Consider the following 16,991-nt stretch of genomic DNA (forward strand, 5'->3'; position numbering starts at 1 on the left):
TATTTTGGCCCCTGCCTCTCTGCTCTTAGGAGGTGTGTCTGTCTCTCCCTGTTCCTCATTCAGGGACCACAGGTCTACACACTAATTTCATAGACTCTGATAGCCTTAGAGGTGAAAGTGGCTTTAGAACTTTCCAAGTGGTTCTTTGGGAAGGTGAAATGTAGGGATTTGCCCAAAGCATCTAGCTCACATGGTGTGTTAATTAAGTAAAGTTTATATCAGTTGGATCACATAGGCTCTTGTCCCCAAGGAGTTCACAGCCAGTGAGCAAGGCAGGAGCTGCACATTAGCAACACTAACAACAGGTACAGGGCATTTATCTTCTGAGTTTCACAGATGTTCTTGGGAACGGTCTTCGAAATAAAGAGTTGGGAGTGGTGGTGATTAAACTGCTATAGCTGATGCTCCAGTGGGAACAGTGGTGAAAAATGAGGCTCAGTTTTGTTTCCTCCAGCTACTTGTCTGTGTGAGCATCTGACTGACTTCATGGTTCTGGTTGTGTTTTTCTTTTCTTTTCCCTATAATGTGGCCACTCAGTGCATTTGAGAATTGGTATTTCGGATTATAGGGTTAGTCCTCCTAAGAGAATCTCTAGGGTAGTTTCAAATATAGGTGATATTTTGGCTGACTTTAGAACACATCTCCCATGGAAAATATGATTGCATTAGACAAAGAGAGGTGTGGGTAAGAGGCAGGAGGTGTTGAGGTGGGGAGAGGACCCTGGCTGTGTTGGGCCCTGGACGCAGGGGCAGCTGAAATGGACCTTGAAGTGAAAGGAGGCAATGTTGGAACATGTTGGGATAGTGCAGAGGAAGGGATCAGCCTGAGCCAAGTCAGGGGTAGAAGAGGAAAGGTGTGGAGGAATGGTGTTAGAACCATTAGGCTGGAAGCCTAGATTCTGGGTGGTTCCTGAATGATTTGCTAAGGGATTTGGAAGTTTCTACTCTATCAATAAAAAGCTCTGCAAGAGTGTTGACCAGGGGAATAACCCAAAAGGTTGTGCTTTAGAACAAACTGGAGTAGGGCACGATTAGACGAAGAAAGAAAAGTGTTGTTTTAGTCACCTCTGGCTGCTATAACAATTTACAATAGACAGGGTGACTTAAGCCACAAACATTTATTTCTCACAGTTTTGGAGTCGGGGAAGAACAAGATCAAGGTACTAGCAGATTTGATTGTTGGTGAGGGCTCTCTTCTTGGCTTTTGATAGCTGCCTTCTCACTGGATCCTGACAAGGCTGACAGAAGAAGCTCTGGTGTCCCTTTTCCCTCTTATAAGAATACTGAGTCTATTATGAGGGTTCTACCCTTATGATCTTATTACCTTCCAAAGCCCCTTCTTTTTTTTTTTTTTTTTTACATCTTTATTGGAGTATAATTGCTTTACAATGTTATGTTAGTTTCTACTTTATAACAAAGTGAATCAGTTATACATATACATATGTTCCCAAATCTCTTCCGTCTTGCGTCTCCCTCCCTCCCACCCTCCCTATCCCACCGCTCCAGGTGGTCACAAAGCACGAAGCTGATCTCCCTGTGCTATGCAGCTGCTTCCCACTAGCTATCTACCCTGCATTTGGTAGTGTATATATATCCATGCCTCTCTTTCGCTTTCTCACAGCTTACCCTTCCCCCTCCCCATATCCTCAAGTCCATTCTCTAGTAGGTCTGTGTCTTTATTCCTGTCTTACCCCTAGGTTCTTCATGACATTTTTTTCCTTAAATTCCATATATATGTGTTAGCATATGGTATTTGTCTTTCTCTTTCTGACTTACTTCACCCTGTATGACAGACACTAGGTCTATCCATCTCATTACAAATAGCTCAGTTTTGTTTCTTTCTATGGCTGAGTAATATTCCATTGTATATATGTGCCACATCTTCTTTATCCATTCATCCGATGATTGACACATAGGTTGTTTCCATCTCTGGGCTATTGTAAATAGAGCTGCAATGAATATTTTGGTACATGACTCTTTTTGAATTATGGTTTTCTCACGGTATATGCCCAGTAGTAGGATTGCTGGGTCATATGGTAGTTCTATTTGTAGTTTTTTAAGGAACCTCCATACTATTCTCCATAGTGGCTGTATCAATTTACATTCCCACCAAGAGTGCAAGAGGGTTCCCTTTTCTCCACACCCTCTCCAGCATTTACTGTTTCTAGATTTTTTGATGATGGCCATTCTGATTGGTGTGAGATGATATCTCATTGTAGTTTTGATTTGCATTTCTCTAATGATTAATGATGTTGAGCATTCTTTCATGTGTTTGTTGGCAGTCTGTATATCTTCTTTGGAGAAATGTCTATTTAGGTCTTCTGCCCATTTTTGGATTGGGTTGTTTGTTTTTTTGTTATTGAGTTGCATGAGCTGCTTATAAATTTTGGAGATTAATCCTTTGTCAGTTGCTTCATTTGCAAATATTTTCTCCCATTCTGAATGTTGTCTTATCATCTTGTTTATGGTTTCCTTTGCTGTGCAAAAGCTTTTAAGTTTCATTAGGTCCCGTTTGTTTATTTTTGTTTTTATTTCCATTTCTCTAGGAGGTGGGTCAAAAACCTTTTTGCTGTGATTGCTGTGATTTATGTCATAGAGTGTTCTGCCTATGTTTTCCTCTAAGAGTTTGATAGTTTCTGGCCTTCATTTAGGTCTTTAATCCATTTTGAGCTTATTTTTGTGTATGGTGTTAGGGAGTGATCTAATCTCATACTTTTACATGTACCTGTCCAGTTTCCCCAGCACCACTTATTGAAGAGACTGTCCTTTCTCCACTGTACATTCCTGCCACCTTTATCAAAGATAAGGTGACCATATGTGCGTGGGTTTATCTCTGGGCTTTCTATCCTGTTCCATTGATCTAGCTTTCTGTTTTTGTGCCAGTACCATACTGTCTTGATTACTGTAGCTTTGTAGTATAGTCTGAAGTCAGGGAGCCTGATTCCTCCAGCTCCACTTTTCATTTTCAAGATTGCTTTGGCTATTCTGGGTTTTTTGTGTTTCCATACAAATTGTGAAATTTTTTGTTCTACTTCTGTGAAAAATTCCAGTGGTAGTTTGATAGGGATTGCATTGAATCTGTAGATTGCTTTGGGTAGTATAATCATCTTCACAATGTTGATTCTTCCAATCCAAGAACATGGTATATCTCTCCATCTATTTGTATCATCTTTGATTTCTTTCACCAGTGTCTTATAATTTTCTGCATACAGGTCTTTTGTCTCCTTAGGTAGGTTTATTCCTAGATATTTTATTCTTTTTGTTGCAGTGGTAAATGGGAGTGTTTTCTTAATTTCACTTTCAGATTTTTCGTCAATAGTGTATAGGAATGCCAGAGATTTCTGTGCATTAATTTTGTATCCTGCTACTTTACCAAATTCATTGATTAGCTCTAGTAGTTTTCTGGTAGCATCTTTAGGACTCTCTATGTATAGTATCATGTCATCTGCAAAGAGTGACAGCTTTACTTCTTCTTTTCCGATTTGGATTCCTTTTATTTCCTTTTCTTCTGTGATTGCTGTGGCTAAAACTTCCAAAACTACGTTGAATAAGAGTGGTGAGAGTGGGCAACCTTGTCTTGTTCCTGATCTTAGTGGAAATGCTTTTAATTTTTCACCATTGAGGATGATGTTGGCTGTGGGTTTGTCATATGGCCTTTACTATGCCTACTTTCTGCAGGGATTTTAGCATAAATGGATGTTGAATTTTGTCAAAAGCTTTCTCTGCATCTATTGAGATGATCATATGGTTTTTCTCCTTCAATTTGTTAATATGGTTTATCACATTGATTGATTTGCTTATATTAAAGAATCCTTGCATTCCTGGAATAAACCCCAGTTGATCATGGTGTATGATCCTTTTTTTTTTTTTTTTTTTTTTTTTTGCGATACATGGGCCTCTCACTGTTGTGGCCTCTCCTGTTGCAGAGCACAGGCTCTGGACGTGCAGGCTCAGCAGCCATGGCTCACGGGCCCAGCCGCTCCGCGGCATGTGGGATTTTCCCAGACTGGGGCATGAACCCGTGTCCCCTGCATCAGCAGGCGGACTCTCAACCGCTGCGCCACCAGGGAAGCCCTGTATCATCCTTTTAACGTGCTGTTGGATTCTGTTTGCTAGTATTTTGTTGAGGATTTTTGCATCTATGTTCATCAGTAATATTGGCCTGTAGTTTTCTTTCTTTGTGACATCCTTGTCTGGTTTTGGTATCAAGGTGATGGTGGCCTCGTAGAATGAGTTTGGGAGTGTTCCTCCCTCTGCTATATTTTGGAAGAGTGTGAGAAGGATAGGTGTTAGCTCTTCTCTAAATGTTTGATAGAATTCGCCTGTGAAGCCATCTGGTCTTGGGCTTTTGTTTGTTGGAAGATTTTTAATCACAGTTTCAATTTCAGTGCTTGTGATTGGTCTGTTCGTATTTTCTGTTTCTTCCTGATTCAGTCTTGGCAGGTTGTACATTTCTAAGAATTTGTCCATTTCTTCCAGTTTGTCCATTTTGTTGGCATGGAGTTGCTTGCTTGTAGTAAATCTCATGATCTTTTGTATTACTGCAGTGTCAGTTGTTACTTCTTTTTCATTTCTAATTCTATTGATTTGAGTCCTCTCCCTTTTTTTCTTGATGAGTGTGGCTAATGATTTATCAATTTTGTTTATCTTCTCAAAGAACCAGCTTTTAGTTTTATTTATCTTTGCTATCGTTTCCTTCATTTGTTTTTCATTTATTTCTGATCTGATTTTTATGATTTCTTTCCTTCTGCTAACTTTAGGGGTTTTTTGTTCTTCTTTCTCTAATTGCTTTAGGTGCAAGGTTAGGTTGTTCATTCGAGATGTTTCCTGTTTCTTAAGGTAGGATTGTATTGCTATAAACTTCCCTCTTAAACTGCTTTTGCTGCATCCCATAGATTTTGAGTCATCGTGTCTCCATTGTCATTTGTTTCTAGGTATTTTTTGATTTCCTCTTTGATTTCTTCAGTAATCACTTCGTTATTAAGTAGTGTATTGTTTAGCCTCCATGCATTTGTATGTTTTACAGATCTTTTCCTGTAATTGATATCTAGTCTCATAGCATTGTGGTCGGAAAGGATACTTGATACAATTTCAATTTTCTCAAATTTACCAAGGCTTGATTTATGACCCAAGATACGATCTATCCTGGAGAATGTTCCATGAGCACTTGAGAAAAATGTGTATTCTGTTGTTTTTGGATGGAATGTCCTATAAATATCAATTAAGTCCATCTTGTTTAATATATTATTTAAAGCTTGTGTTTCCTTATTTATTTTCATTTTGGATGATCTGTCCATTGGTGAAAGTTGGGTGTTAAAGTCCCCTACTATGAATATGTTACTGTCGATTTCCCCTTTTATGGCTGTTAGTATTTGCCTTATGTATTGAGGTGCTCCTATATTGGGTGCATAAATATTTACAATTGTTATATCTTCTTCTTGGATCGATCCCTTGATCATTATGTAGTGTCCTTCTTTGTCTCTTCTGATATTCTTATTTTAAAGTCTATTTTGTCTGATATGAGAATTGCTACTCCAGATTTCTTTTGGTTTCCATTTGCATGAAATACCTTTTTCCATCCCCTTACTTTCAGTCTGTATGTGTGTCTAGGTCTGAAGTGGGTCTCTTGTAGACAGCAGATATATGGGTCTTGTTTTTGTATCCATTCAGCTAATCTGTGTCTTTTGGTGGGAGCATTTAGTCCATTTACATTTAAGGTAATTATCAGTATGTATCTTCCTATTCCCATTTTCTTAATTGTTTTGGGTTCGTTATTGTAAGTCTTTTCCTTCTCTTGTGTTTCTTGCCTAGAGAATTTCCTTTATCAGTTGTTGTAAAGATGGTTTGGTGGTGCTGAACTCTCTCAGCTTTTGCTTGTCTGTAAAGATTTTAATTTCTCCATCAAATCTGAATGACATCCTTGCTGGGTACAGTAATCTTGGTTGTAGCTTTTTCTCCTTCATCACTTTAAATATGTCCTGCCAGTCCCCTCTGGCTTACAGAGTTTCTGCTGAAAGATCAGCTGTTAACCTTATGGGGATTCCCTTGTGTGTTATTTGTTGTTTTTCCCTTGCTGCTTTTAATATGTTTTCTTTGTATTTAATTTTTGACAGTTTGATTAATATGTGTCTTGACGTATTTTTCCTTGGATTTATCCTGTATTGGACTGTCTGTGCTTCCTGGACTTGATTAACTATTTCCTTTCCCATATTAGGGAAGTTTTCAACTATAATCTCTTTAAATATTTTCTCAGTCCCTTTCTTTTCTCTTCTTCTTCTGGAACCCCTATAATTCGAATGTTGGTGCATTTAATGTTGTCCCAGAGGTCTCTGAGACTGTCCTCAGTTCTTTTCATTCCTTTTTCTTTATTCTGCTCTGCAGTAGTTATTTCCACTATTTTATCTTCCAGGTCACTTATCCGTTCTTCTGCCTCAGTTATTCTGCTATTGATCCCATCTAGAGTATTTTTAATTTCATTTATTGTGTTGTTCATTGTTGTTTGTTTCATCTTTAGTTCTTCTAGGTCCTTGTTAAATGTTTCTTGCATTTTCTCTTTTCTGTTTCCAATATTTTGGATCATCTTTACTTTCATTATTTGAATTCTTTTTCAGGTAGACTGCCTATTTCCTCTTCATTTGTTAGGTCTGGTGGGTTTTTATCTTGCTCCTTCATCTGCTGTGTGTTTTTCTGTCTTCTCATTTTGCTTATCTTACTGTGTTTGGGGTCTCCTTTTTGCGGGCTGCAGGTTCGTAGTTTCCATTGTTTTTGGTGTCTGCCCCCAGTGGCTAAGGTTGGTTCAGTGGGTTGTGTAGGCTTCCTGGTGGAGGGGACTAGTGCCTGTGTTCTGGTGGATGAGGCTGGATCTTGTCTTTCTGGTGGGCAGGTCCACGTTTGGTGGTGTGTTTTGGGATGTCTGTGGAGTTATTATGATTTTTGGCAGCCTCTGTGCTAATGGGTGGGGTTATGTTTCTGTCTTGCTAGTTGTTTGGCATAGGGTGTCCAGCACTGTAGCTTGCTGGTCATTGAGTGAAGCTGGGTGTTGGTGTTGAGACAGAGAGCTCTGGGAGATTTTCGCCGTTTGATATTATGTGGAGCTGGGAGGTCTCTTGTGGACCAGTGTCCTGAAGTTGGCTCTCCCACCTCAGAGGCACAGCAGTGACTCCTGGCTGCAGCACCAAGAGCCTTTCGTCCACACGGCTCAGAATAAAAGGGAGAAGGGGTAGAAAGAAAGAATTAGTAGAAGGAAAGATTTAGTAGAAAAAAAGGAGGGAGGAAGGAGGGAAGGAAGGAAAAAAAGAAAGAAAGAAGATAAAGTAAAATAAAATAAAGTAAGGTAAAATATAATAAAGTTATTAAAACAAAAAAAATTAAGAAAATAATTTAAAAAAAAAACCAGAATGGACAGATAGAACCCTAGGACAAATGGCGGAAGCAAAGGTTCCACACAGAAGCATACACATACACTCTCACAAAAAGAGGAAAAGGGGAAAAAATCATAAATCTTGCTCTCAAAGTCCACCTCCTCAATTTGGGATGATTCGTTGTCTAAAGGAGTGAGGGAGGGAGGGAAGGAAGGAAGGAAAGAAGATAAAGTAAAATAAAGTTATTAAAATAAAAAATAATTATTAAGAAAAAAAATTAAAATAAAAAACGGACGGATAGAACCCTAGGACAAATGGTGGAAGCAAAGCTATACAGACAAAATCTCACACAGAAGCATACACATGCACACTCACATAAAGAGGAAAAGGGGAAAAAATAATAAATCTTGCTCTCAAAGTCCACTTGCTCAATTTGGGATGATTCGTTGTCTGTTCAGGTATTCCACAGATGCAGAGTACATCAAATTGATTGTGGAGCTTTAATCCGCTGCTTCTGAGGCTGCTGGGAGAGATTTCCCTTTCTCTTCTTTCTTCTCACAGCTCCCAATGGCTCAGCTTTGGATTTGGCCCCGCCTCTGCGTGTAGGTCGCCGGGAGGGCGTCTATTCTTCGATCAGACAGGACGGGGTTAAAGGATCCGCTGATTCGGAGGCTCTGGCTCACTCAGGCCGGGGGGCACGGAGGGGCACGGAGTGAGGGGCAGAGGCCGGCGGGACGTTGTACCAGCCTGAGGCGGGCCGTGTGTTCTCCTGGGGGAGTTGTCCCTGGATCCCGGGACCCTGGCAGTGGCTGGCTGCACAGGCTCCCCGGAACGGGGGTGGGGATAGTGACCTGTGCTCGCACACAGGCTTCTTGGTGGCGGCAGCAGCAGCCTTAGCATCTCATGCCCGTCTCTGGGGTCCGCCTTTTAACTGCGGCTCGTGCCCGTCTCTGGAGCTCCTTTAAGCAGCGCTCTTAATCCCCTCTCCTCACGCACCAGGAAACAAAGAGGGAAGAAAAAGTCTCTTGCGTCTTTGGCAGGTCCAGACTTTTCCCCGCACTCCCTCCCGGCTAGCTGTGGCGCACTAACCCCCTGCAGGCTGTGTTCATGTTGCCAACCCCATTCCTCTCCCTGCACTCCGACCGGACCGAAGCCCGAGCCTCAGCTCCTTGCCCCGCCCGCCCCGGCGGGTGAGCAGACAAGCCTCTCTGGCTGGTGAGTGCTGATCGGCACCGATCCTCTGTGAGGGAATCTCTCCCCGCTTTGCCCTCCGCACCCCTGTTGCTGTGCTCTCTTCCGCGGCTCCGAAGCTTCCCCCTCCGCCACCCGCAGTCTCCACCCGTGAAGGGGCTTCCTAGTGTGTGGAAACCTTTCCTCCTTCACAGCTCCCTCCCACTGGTGCCGGTCCCGTCCCTATCCTTTTGTCTCTGTTTATTCTTTTTTCTTTTGCCCTGCCCAGGTACATGGGGAGTTTCTTGCCTTTTGGGAGGTCTGAGGTCTTCTGCCAGCGTTCTGTAGGGGTTCTGTAGGAGTTGTTCCACGGGTAGATGTATTTCTGGTGTATCTGTGGGGAGGAAAGTGATACCCGCGTCTTACTCTTCCGCCATCTTCCCGGAAGCTGGCCCTTCCTTCTAATCACGTTGGGAGTTAAGACTTCAACATATGAATCTGGGGAGGGGGGGCCAAAATGTTCAATCCATAACAGGTATCTGTTGCAATAATCATTTAGCAAATATTTATTGAACACATTCTGTATAAGAGGTGGCCCTTATCTATGCATAAAACCTTACAACTTACTCTTTTCCCTCAAGTAGTGAATGAGCCAGAGCAGTGAGTAGACAATTCCAGCACAGTAGAGTGAGCACTGCAGTAGGGATTCCTATAGCGTGCAACAGGAGCCCACTGGAAGGCCTCCAGACTCTTTTTGGGATGACTCGTTGGGGTGAAGACAGGTTAGGACAGGGAGAGTCAGGGAGACCTGAGAGATACCAAAGTCTTAAGCATGGGTAAGTGCAGTAGGAGTGGAGGTGAGGCTGACAGAAGAGATGCCAAGGAGATTTTGAGGGCTGAGAGAGAGGACTGAGAGTTAAGGGTGATATTAAGATTTATATAAAGGAAACTGGTTGTGTGATGGTACCTTTGCAGAAAATAAGGAGTCCAGGGAAAATCATAGATTTGAAGGGTGGGGAAGATGGAAGGTAATGGGTTTCATTTGAACAATTGTGGATTTGAAATGCTGATGAAACTCCTAGATCCTCTAGGAATTGGGGGTGTGGAACCTGGAGCAGAGAGAGAGCAGGAGTGCAATAATAATAATAATAATAAATTTTTAAAAAGACTTGGGGCTAAGGTGGCTGGTGGCTGAATCTGAAGAGGTGGATATTGCTGCCAGGGAGAGAGCTGAAATAGGAAGAAAGGAGAGTTGAGGACCTCACTGCTGGAGATGCCCACATGTGGGTGTCTCAGAGCATTGGCACCAGGGCATCACTGCCTGCTAGGGCCTTACTTCATCCTGGCTTTCCAAAACATAAACATTGAAGAGTGACCAATAGGGCAGCTCTGTATTCGTTTTTTTCTCTAGATCTGTGCCACCCCTAGGTTCTCTAGCTCTTGTGCTACCAGCTACTAGCCACATCTGGCTGTTTAAATGTAAGTTAATTAAAATTAAATAAAATCTAAAATCTAGTTCCTCAGTTGCACTAGTCAGCTTTTTTAAAAACTTGCTGGTAAGGGCCTTCCTAGACTCTAAAATGCAGGGTCTTATTTCCTTGTTTGCTTTGGAGTCTGAAGCTGGGCCTCAGGCTGGCTGTTAAGATATTTAGAGACTGGTGTGCTGGAGTGTAGGGAGGTGGGGCAGTGGGAATCAAAGCTGTCTGTTCCTCAGAACCAGGTTTGGGGAAGGTATCTCGAGTGGGTTGCTGGTGGGGTGTGTGTTCAGGGTCTCACTTGGGCATCCTGTGTTAGATAACTGCTTCCTCAAATGTCACAAGTGCTGATTTTTAAAAAACTCCTATGGGAGGAAATCACAATGTCTTTAAACAAAATAAAAGAAAGACCCATGAAAATAAAGAGAAAAAGAATAAGTCCATAAATAGAGGAAGAATAATGAATGGATCACATTAAGAACAAGAGACATGCAAAGCCCCAAGGTTGATAGAAATTAGATCATATGATCAGTGTTGATATTAAATAGAAGGATAGCAAAAGGTCTTCTCCTTATCCCATGGGAATCTTGTTAGGCAAGTTTGTGTGCTTTTAAAGGCAGCTAGGAAATGTGTAAGGGGTGAATGCAGCCTGGCAAGAAATTGGAACCAGAAAAACAAAAAGAGTCTCGAAGAACTGCCATACCCTAAGGACACCGGCCGGGGAAGCACAGCCAGGACAAAGTCATGTGTTGCCTCTACAGTCCTCCTATGTTGGTAGCTCCTGTATCTTCTGAACCTGGAAGGGCATCCAGGGAAAACCAGGTAAATAGCTTAAACTTACTGTTGGCAAAGCCCCACCTATAATACAGTCTGATGTTTCCACCACCCAGTTCTGGGCTGGGTGAAGTGCTTAGGGTGCCTTAAGTTTTTATTTTCTCTCCTTCTATAGGCTCTGTGAGAATATTTGAGTCTCCTCTCTTGGGTACCAAGAGTGGATCATTCAGTCTGGAGATATTATGGACAGAGGAGTAGTAGTTGGTTCAGTTTTAACAAGGAATGGGAGAAATACTCATCAGTGTTCATACAAATCCGCTATTTGTTTCAGATTTCCCTAGTGTATTTTCTTCAGAGCCATATAATGTTAGGAACCCATAATGCCCCCAACATGGTGGGTACCACACAAACCTGGTAATAAGCTACTTATAGCCCACTTGAGGTGTGAAGTAATAGAAAATATATAAGTTGGTCTTTGCCCCTGGTCCCTGGCACAGAACCCCTGTGTAATTTCTGAACTCCTGAACTCCTTGTAATTTCCTAAGTGAAAAGAACACTAGGAGCATCATGTTCTAACAAGATGACTCTGCGTGGGCTTCTGGATGGTGACTGGTCACCAAAAAGACCAAGCCGTGATTTGAAGCTTGGCATTTTCAGCCTCATATCTCATCCTCTAGAGAGGGAGAGGGGCTATAAATGGAGTTAATGATTGATCATGCCTACTTGAGGAAGCCTCCATACAAGCCAATAGTAGAGAGTTTGGAGAACTCCTAGGTTGGTGAAAACATTCACACCAGGAGGGTGATGCACCACAGCTCCACAGGGACAGAAGCTCCTGTGCTCGGGCCCCTCCTAGACCTCACTCTCTGTATCTCTTCATCTGGCTGTTCATCTGTATCCTTTATCATATCCTTTAATAACCTGGTAAACATAAGTGTTTCCCTGAGTTCTGTGAGCTCTAGCAAATTAATCAAACCTGGGGAGGGGGTCGTGGGGACCTCCAATTTGTAGACAAATTGGACAGAAGTTGTGGGTAAAGCTGGGGTTACTACTTGAGATTGGTATCAGAAGTAGCAGGGGCAGTAGTCCTGTGGGACTGAGCCCTTAACCTGTGGGCTCTGACACTCTTATCTAGGTAGACAGTATCAGAGTTGAGTTAAATTGTATTGGGTTGGCCAAAAGGTTCGTTCGTTTTTTTCCATAAGATGGCTCTAGTAGCACTTAGTTGTCTTTAACTTCATTCCAAACAATTTTGTTAGATTGTATTGTGACAGCTGTCATATCAGCGTGCATTTAAAAAAGACATCAAAATTGGTGAATTTTTGTGTAGCCATTTTAATGTTGAAGATGGAAGAAAAACAACATTTTTGGCATATTATGCTTTATTATTTCAAGGAAGGTAAAAACGCAACAGAAATGCAAAAAAAAAAGGATTTTTGCAGTATATGGAGAAGGTGCTGTGACTGATCGAATGTGTCAAAAGTGATTTGTGCAGTTTCATGCTGGAGATTTCTTGCTAGATGATACTCCATGGTTGGGTAGATTAGTTGAAGTTGATAGTGATCAAATCGAGACATTAATTGAGAAGAGTCAATGTTATATACCACACGGGAGATAGCCGACATACTCAAAATATCCAAATCAAGTGCTGAAAATCATTTGCACCAGCTTGGTTATGTGAATCGCTTTGATGTGTGGCTTCCACGTAAGTTAAGTGGAAAAAACCTTCTTGACCATATTTCCGCATGCAATTCTCTACTGAAATGTAATGAAAACGTTCCGTTTTAAAAACAAATTGTGATGGGCGATGAAAAGTGGATATTGTACAATAATGTGGAATGGAAGAGATCGTGGGGCAAGTGAAATGAACCACCACCAACCACACCAGAGGCCAGTCTTCATCCAAAGAAGGTGATGTGTATATGGTGGGATTGGAAGGGAGTCTTCTATTATGAGCTCCTTCTGGAAAACCAAACAATTAATTCCAACAAGTGCTGTTCCCAATTAGACCAACTGAAAGCAGCACTCGACGAAAAGCGTCCAGAATTAGTCAACAGAAAATGCATAATCTTCCATCAGGGTAACGCAAGACTGCATGTTTCTTTCACAACCAGGCAAAAACTATTACAGCTTGGCTGGAAAGTTCTGATTCATCCACCATATTCACCAGACATTGCACCTTTGGATTTCCATTTATTTAGATCTTTACAAAATTCTCTTAATGGAGAAAATTTCAATTCCCTGGAAGACTGTAAAAGGCACCTGGAACAGTTCTTTGCTCAAAAAGATAAAAAGTTTTGGGAGAATGGAATTATGAAGTTGCCTGAAAAGTGGCAGAAGGTAGTGGAACAAAAGTTTGAATACATTGTTTAATAAAGTTCTTAGTGAAAATGAAAAATGTGTCTTTCATTTTTACTTAAAAACCAAAGGAACTTTTTGGCCAACCCAATAGAACACCTAGCTGGTGTCACCGAGAATTACTTGCTGTGGAGAAAAATCCCTACACATTTGGTAGCAGGAGTGTCAGAAGTTAAGTATTCTGTGTGAGTAGTAAAGGAGATACACAGGAAAGAAAGATGCAGGAGGTAGACCAAACTGGGTTTTTCTAATATAGCAGGAGGTATGGCAAGTTGACAAACAAACCATAGTGTTAGGGTTTGAATTCAGTAAGGGTGCTGTGAGAGTGCCCACAAGGGACCCCTGCCCAGCCACAGAGGAGATCACATCAGAGTCCTGAAAATGTCTGGGTGTAGCAGGTCCAGGGGAGGGAGAATGAGGGCCTTTCGGCTGGGGGAACAGTGGAACCATGTTCACTCTGGGCACAAGTTCAGTGTAAACAGTACACCAGAGTTGGGTTGGGCAATGGAGGTGCTCATGAACGGTTGTAGCAAAATCAATTGCATTCAAATTTTAGGGTAGAGAATTCCTGCTGTGGGCACTGGGAGTGGAAGGATCTGGGGATTGGAAGGAGAGTTAGGGTATTAGAGCAGTTCAGGTGGGAACTGATCGTGACCTGATCTGGGAGAGTAGGAAGGAAAGGAATTCTTTCCTTCCCAGACGCTCCATGTGAGGCGCTGGGAACACAGGTTCCTACTGCCGTGAAATTGATCTCCTGGTGGTGGTGAGAGGAGACAAAAAATAAACAACTAAGCAGAAGCATCATGTAGTGGCTGGTGACAAATTCTGTGAAGAAAATAAATCAAGGAAGGGGGATAGTGAGGAATAGAATATAAAGTCAGATAGGGGTGATTCAGGACTTGCAGACTATTGATTAATTTATCCCTTAAAAAAATGCACTCGGTATTTCCCTCAGGTTCAGGGGTCTAGGAAACAGCAGTGAATTAAACAGCAAAAAACCCTGACCTCACAGAGCTTTCCTTCTGGCAGGGGAGACAGGTAATGTACACTAAAAATAAGTCAGTTGTGTAGGTGTTAGATATTGATAAGTACCAAGGAAAAAATAAAACCAGGAAGAGGGATAGAAACTGCTAGGGGTGGTGTGTTGAGCTTTCAGGTGGCCAGGAAAGGCTGCACTAGAAGATGGCATTTGAGTAAAGGCCTGAAGGAGTTGAGGGAAGCCCGTCATGGTAGTGTGAGCAGCAAGTGCAAAGGCACTGAGGCAAGAGGCACTTGGTATATCTGAGGAACGCTGAGTAGGTGGTGCTGCTGGACAGAGGGTAGGGCAGGGTCAACAGACTGTGTAGGCCTCATTGGCTCTGGTAAAGATTTTGGCTTTTCTTGAGTTAGATGAAAAGCTGTTGGTGGCCTTTGAGCAGAGGTGTGACGTGCTCTGCCTAGTTTTAAAGGATCATTCTGGCTGCTGAGTGGGAAGCCAACTGAAGGAGGGGAGCAGAAGAGCATTCAGGAGGTGACTGCCATAGAGCAGGTGAGCTGACAGGGCTCCAGCCAGGGTGCCAGTGGTGTGGGGGTGGTGACCAGTGGTCAGGCACTGGAGGAGAGCTGACCTGGATGCTGATGGACTAGACGAGAATAGGGGCAAGAGAGAGAAGACAAGGATGGTTTCAGGTTTCCCCCAAGCATCTTGGAGGGGAACTGGCCAAGTACTGACATGGAGCAAGGCGGAGGGAGTCGTCATGAGTTTGGTGTTGGCCGTGGAGACACTGGATAGAAAGTTGGTAAGGGAAGCAGTGTGGGCTGGAGCTATTCACTGGAGGTTAGCAGTGTGGAGATGGTATTTAAAGCCAAGGAATTAGATGGCATTTCCTGGGGGTAGATGCCCCTAAGAGAGAAAGGGGGTCTGAGGGCCCTGCACTGAGGAGATGCAGTGTTTGGAGGTATGGAGGCTGAGGAGGGCCAGCAAGAGGGACAGGTAAGGAGTGGTGGCTGAGGTGGGAGAGAGACCTCAAGAGAGGTCATTGTTTGAGCAGGAGAATGGCATCCTTCTTGCGTGCGTTTGCAGTCAGTGAGGAAAGCACTGTGAAAGCCAGGTGGATGAGGAGTAAGGATGGATTGCTTGATTTAGCCAGGTGAGCACCAGAGAGGACAGTGAGGGCTTGTAGTGATGTGCCATGGTCCCTAGGTAGGGTGAAGAGGGAATTAAGGTTGATGCAGGGGCTCTGGGGCTCAAGATGTTGAAAAGGCATTTGGGTAAAGGGTTTGGCAGTCCTGCTGAGGTCAAGAAACTGGGAATTGGGGTCCTTGGGGGCATCTAAGAGGAAAGATAGGTGGATGAGGAAAAGGCAGCTTTGAGAGGTGCTGAAGAGGTAGATGTGACCAGATTTGGTGCTGGGTTGGATGTGGGTACAACAGGAAGTCAGGAATGACCTGAAGGGGTTGGGGTAGGGCACCTGGGTGTATGGTGACACCCGTCCATGAAAAAAGAGACACACAAACAGAACACAGGGTACTTTTTTTGTTTGTTTTTTAGTTGGTTTGGGGAAGTAATGAACTGATAGAGCAGAATCTTTAATTCTGTATCCTTCCATCATGCTTTGTATTCATTTACAGTCAGGAAAGTCATGATTCCTTTGCATCTGAGGTCTTTTCCCTTTTGTCTTCTAGCAGCCAGGAAGCAAGTCTTCCTTCTTTTGCTGAGAATGACCATCTGAAATCAGATCTGAACATGATTTATATTGTCATCATCTAGCACAGAAAATGGTTTATGCCTGTTGTCCATACTTCTTGTTACAGTTCCCCTTTATGCTCATAAGAGTCCTGGTTTGGCTGATATATGGTCAGCTTAATTACAAACAAATGTAAGCATATAAATAGCTGAAAACATTTTTGGCTCTTGAGAAACTTTTCAAAAAGTCATATGTTTTATTAGACTTACATAAAAAAGCCCTTCTCTGATTATAAAAGTAATCCATGCTCACATTAGGAAATTTAGAAAATACAGTAAAGTATTTAGAAGATGAAGGTTATTTTTGCATTGGATGGTTATGGAATTGATCAGAAAACAATTGGTTCCCCTCCCTCCCCCATTTTGTATTACTACAGGTGGGTTTTCTTCTTCCTGTAAATTTACACTTGTACCAAATTGGAAGGAAGTCAGAGAAAGAGGCCTGGTGCAGGCATAAGAAAGTATATGAAGAACAAATAACCCAGGAGGGAGAGGTTTGGGTGGCACCAAGGTGGGGGAGGGGTGGCCAACAGCTTTATAAAGAAGAGGTGAGACGTCCTCCTGGAAGAGATCTAAGACCCCAGGGCAGTGGCTGGATGGGTGTGCTATAGGAGGTGGTGAGCATCTCAGAGCTGTGCCCACGTAAGGATGAAGCCAGGGAGACAGATGGTCCTCTCCTTCCTTTACTTTTTCCTGTCATGTCCCTCTACTTCCTCTCCTTTCCTTCCCTCTCCTTTCTTCCCTTTCTTTCCCTTCACTTCTCTTGTCTTTTCTTCTTGTAAGAGAAGTGACTTTGGCAGACATGGGGAGGGGTGGGTGAAGAAACCATATAATGGTGTTAGTTCAGAAACATGCAGGACAGGGAGAGACCAAAGAAAGAGGCAGACACTCCAGATTGGTAGGTGGCAGGTTTAACAAGCAAGGGAACTTACATGCAAGGCTTTTTTCTTGGGTGGCCTCAAGAGGAGTGGATCTCCACACCTCCCCTCCAGAATCTTAAAGTTTATACAGAGGCCTCAACAGGGTTCAGTCATGTATCCCATCCAGATGGCCCCTGTTGGATGTGCTCTCTCAAAGCTGTGTCCTTGGAACAGCTCGCACTCTGGGAAGTGGGCAGAATGTACATTCC

The 16,991-nt window shown here is 42.8% G+C and overlaps 1 protein-coding gene across 2 annotated transcripts in view; it reads left to right on the forward strand.

The window, feature by feature from the left end:
* The window catches only part of SLC23A2 (solute carrier family 23 member 2), a 147,865-nt gene that overhangs the window by 59,977 nt on the left and 70,897 nt on the right, over nucleotides 1-16,991 (forward strand). The gene's annotated exons all lie outside the window — the stretch shown is intronic.

The sequence above is a fragment of the Tursiops truncatus genome, chromosome 15, assembly GCF_011762595.2.
Source record: "Tursiops truncatus isolate mTurTru1 chromosome 15, mTurTru1.mat.Y, whole genome shotgun sequence".
NCBI lineage: Eukaryota > Metazoa > Chordata > Mammalia > Artiodactyla > Delphinidae > Tursiops > Tursiops truncatus.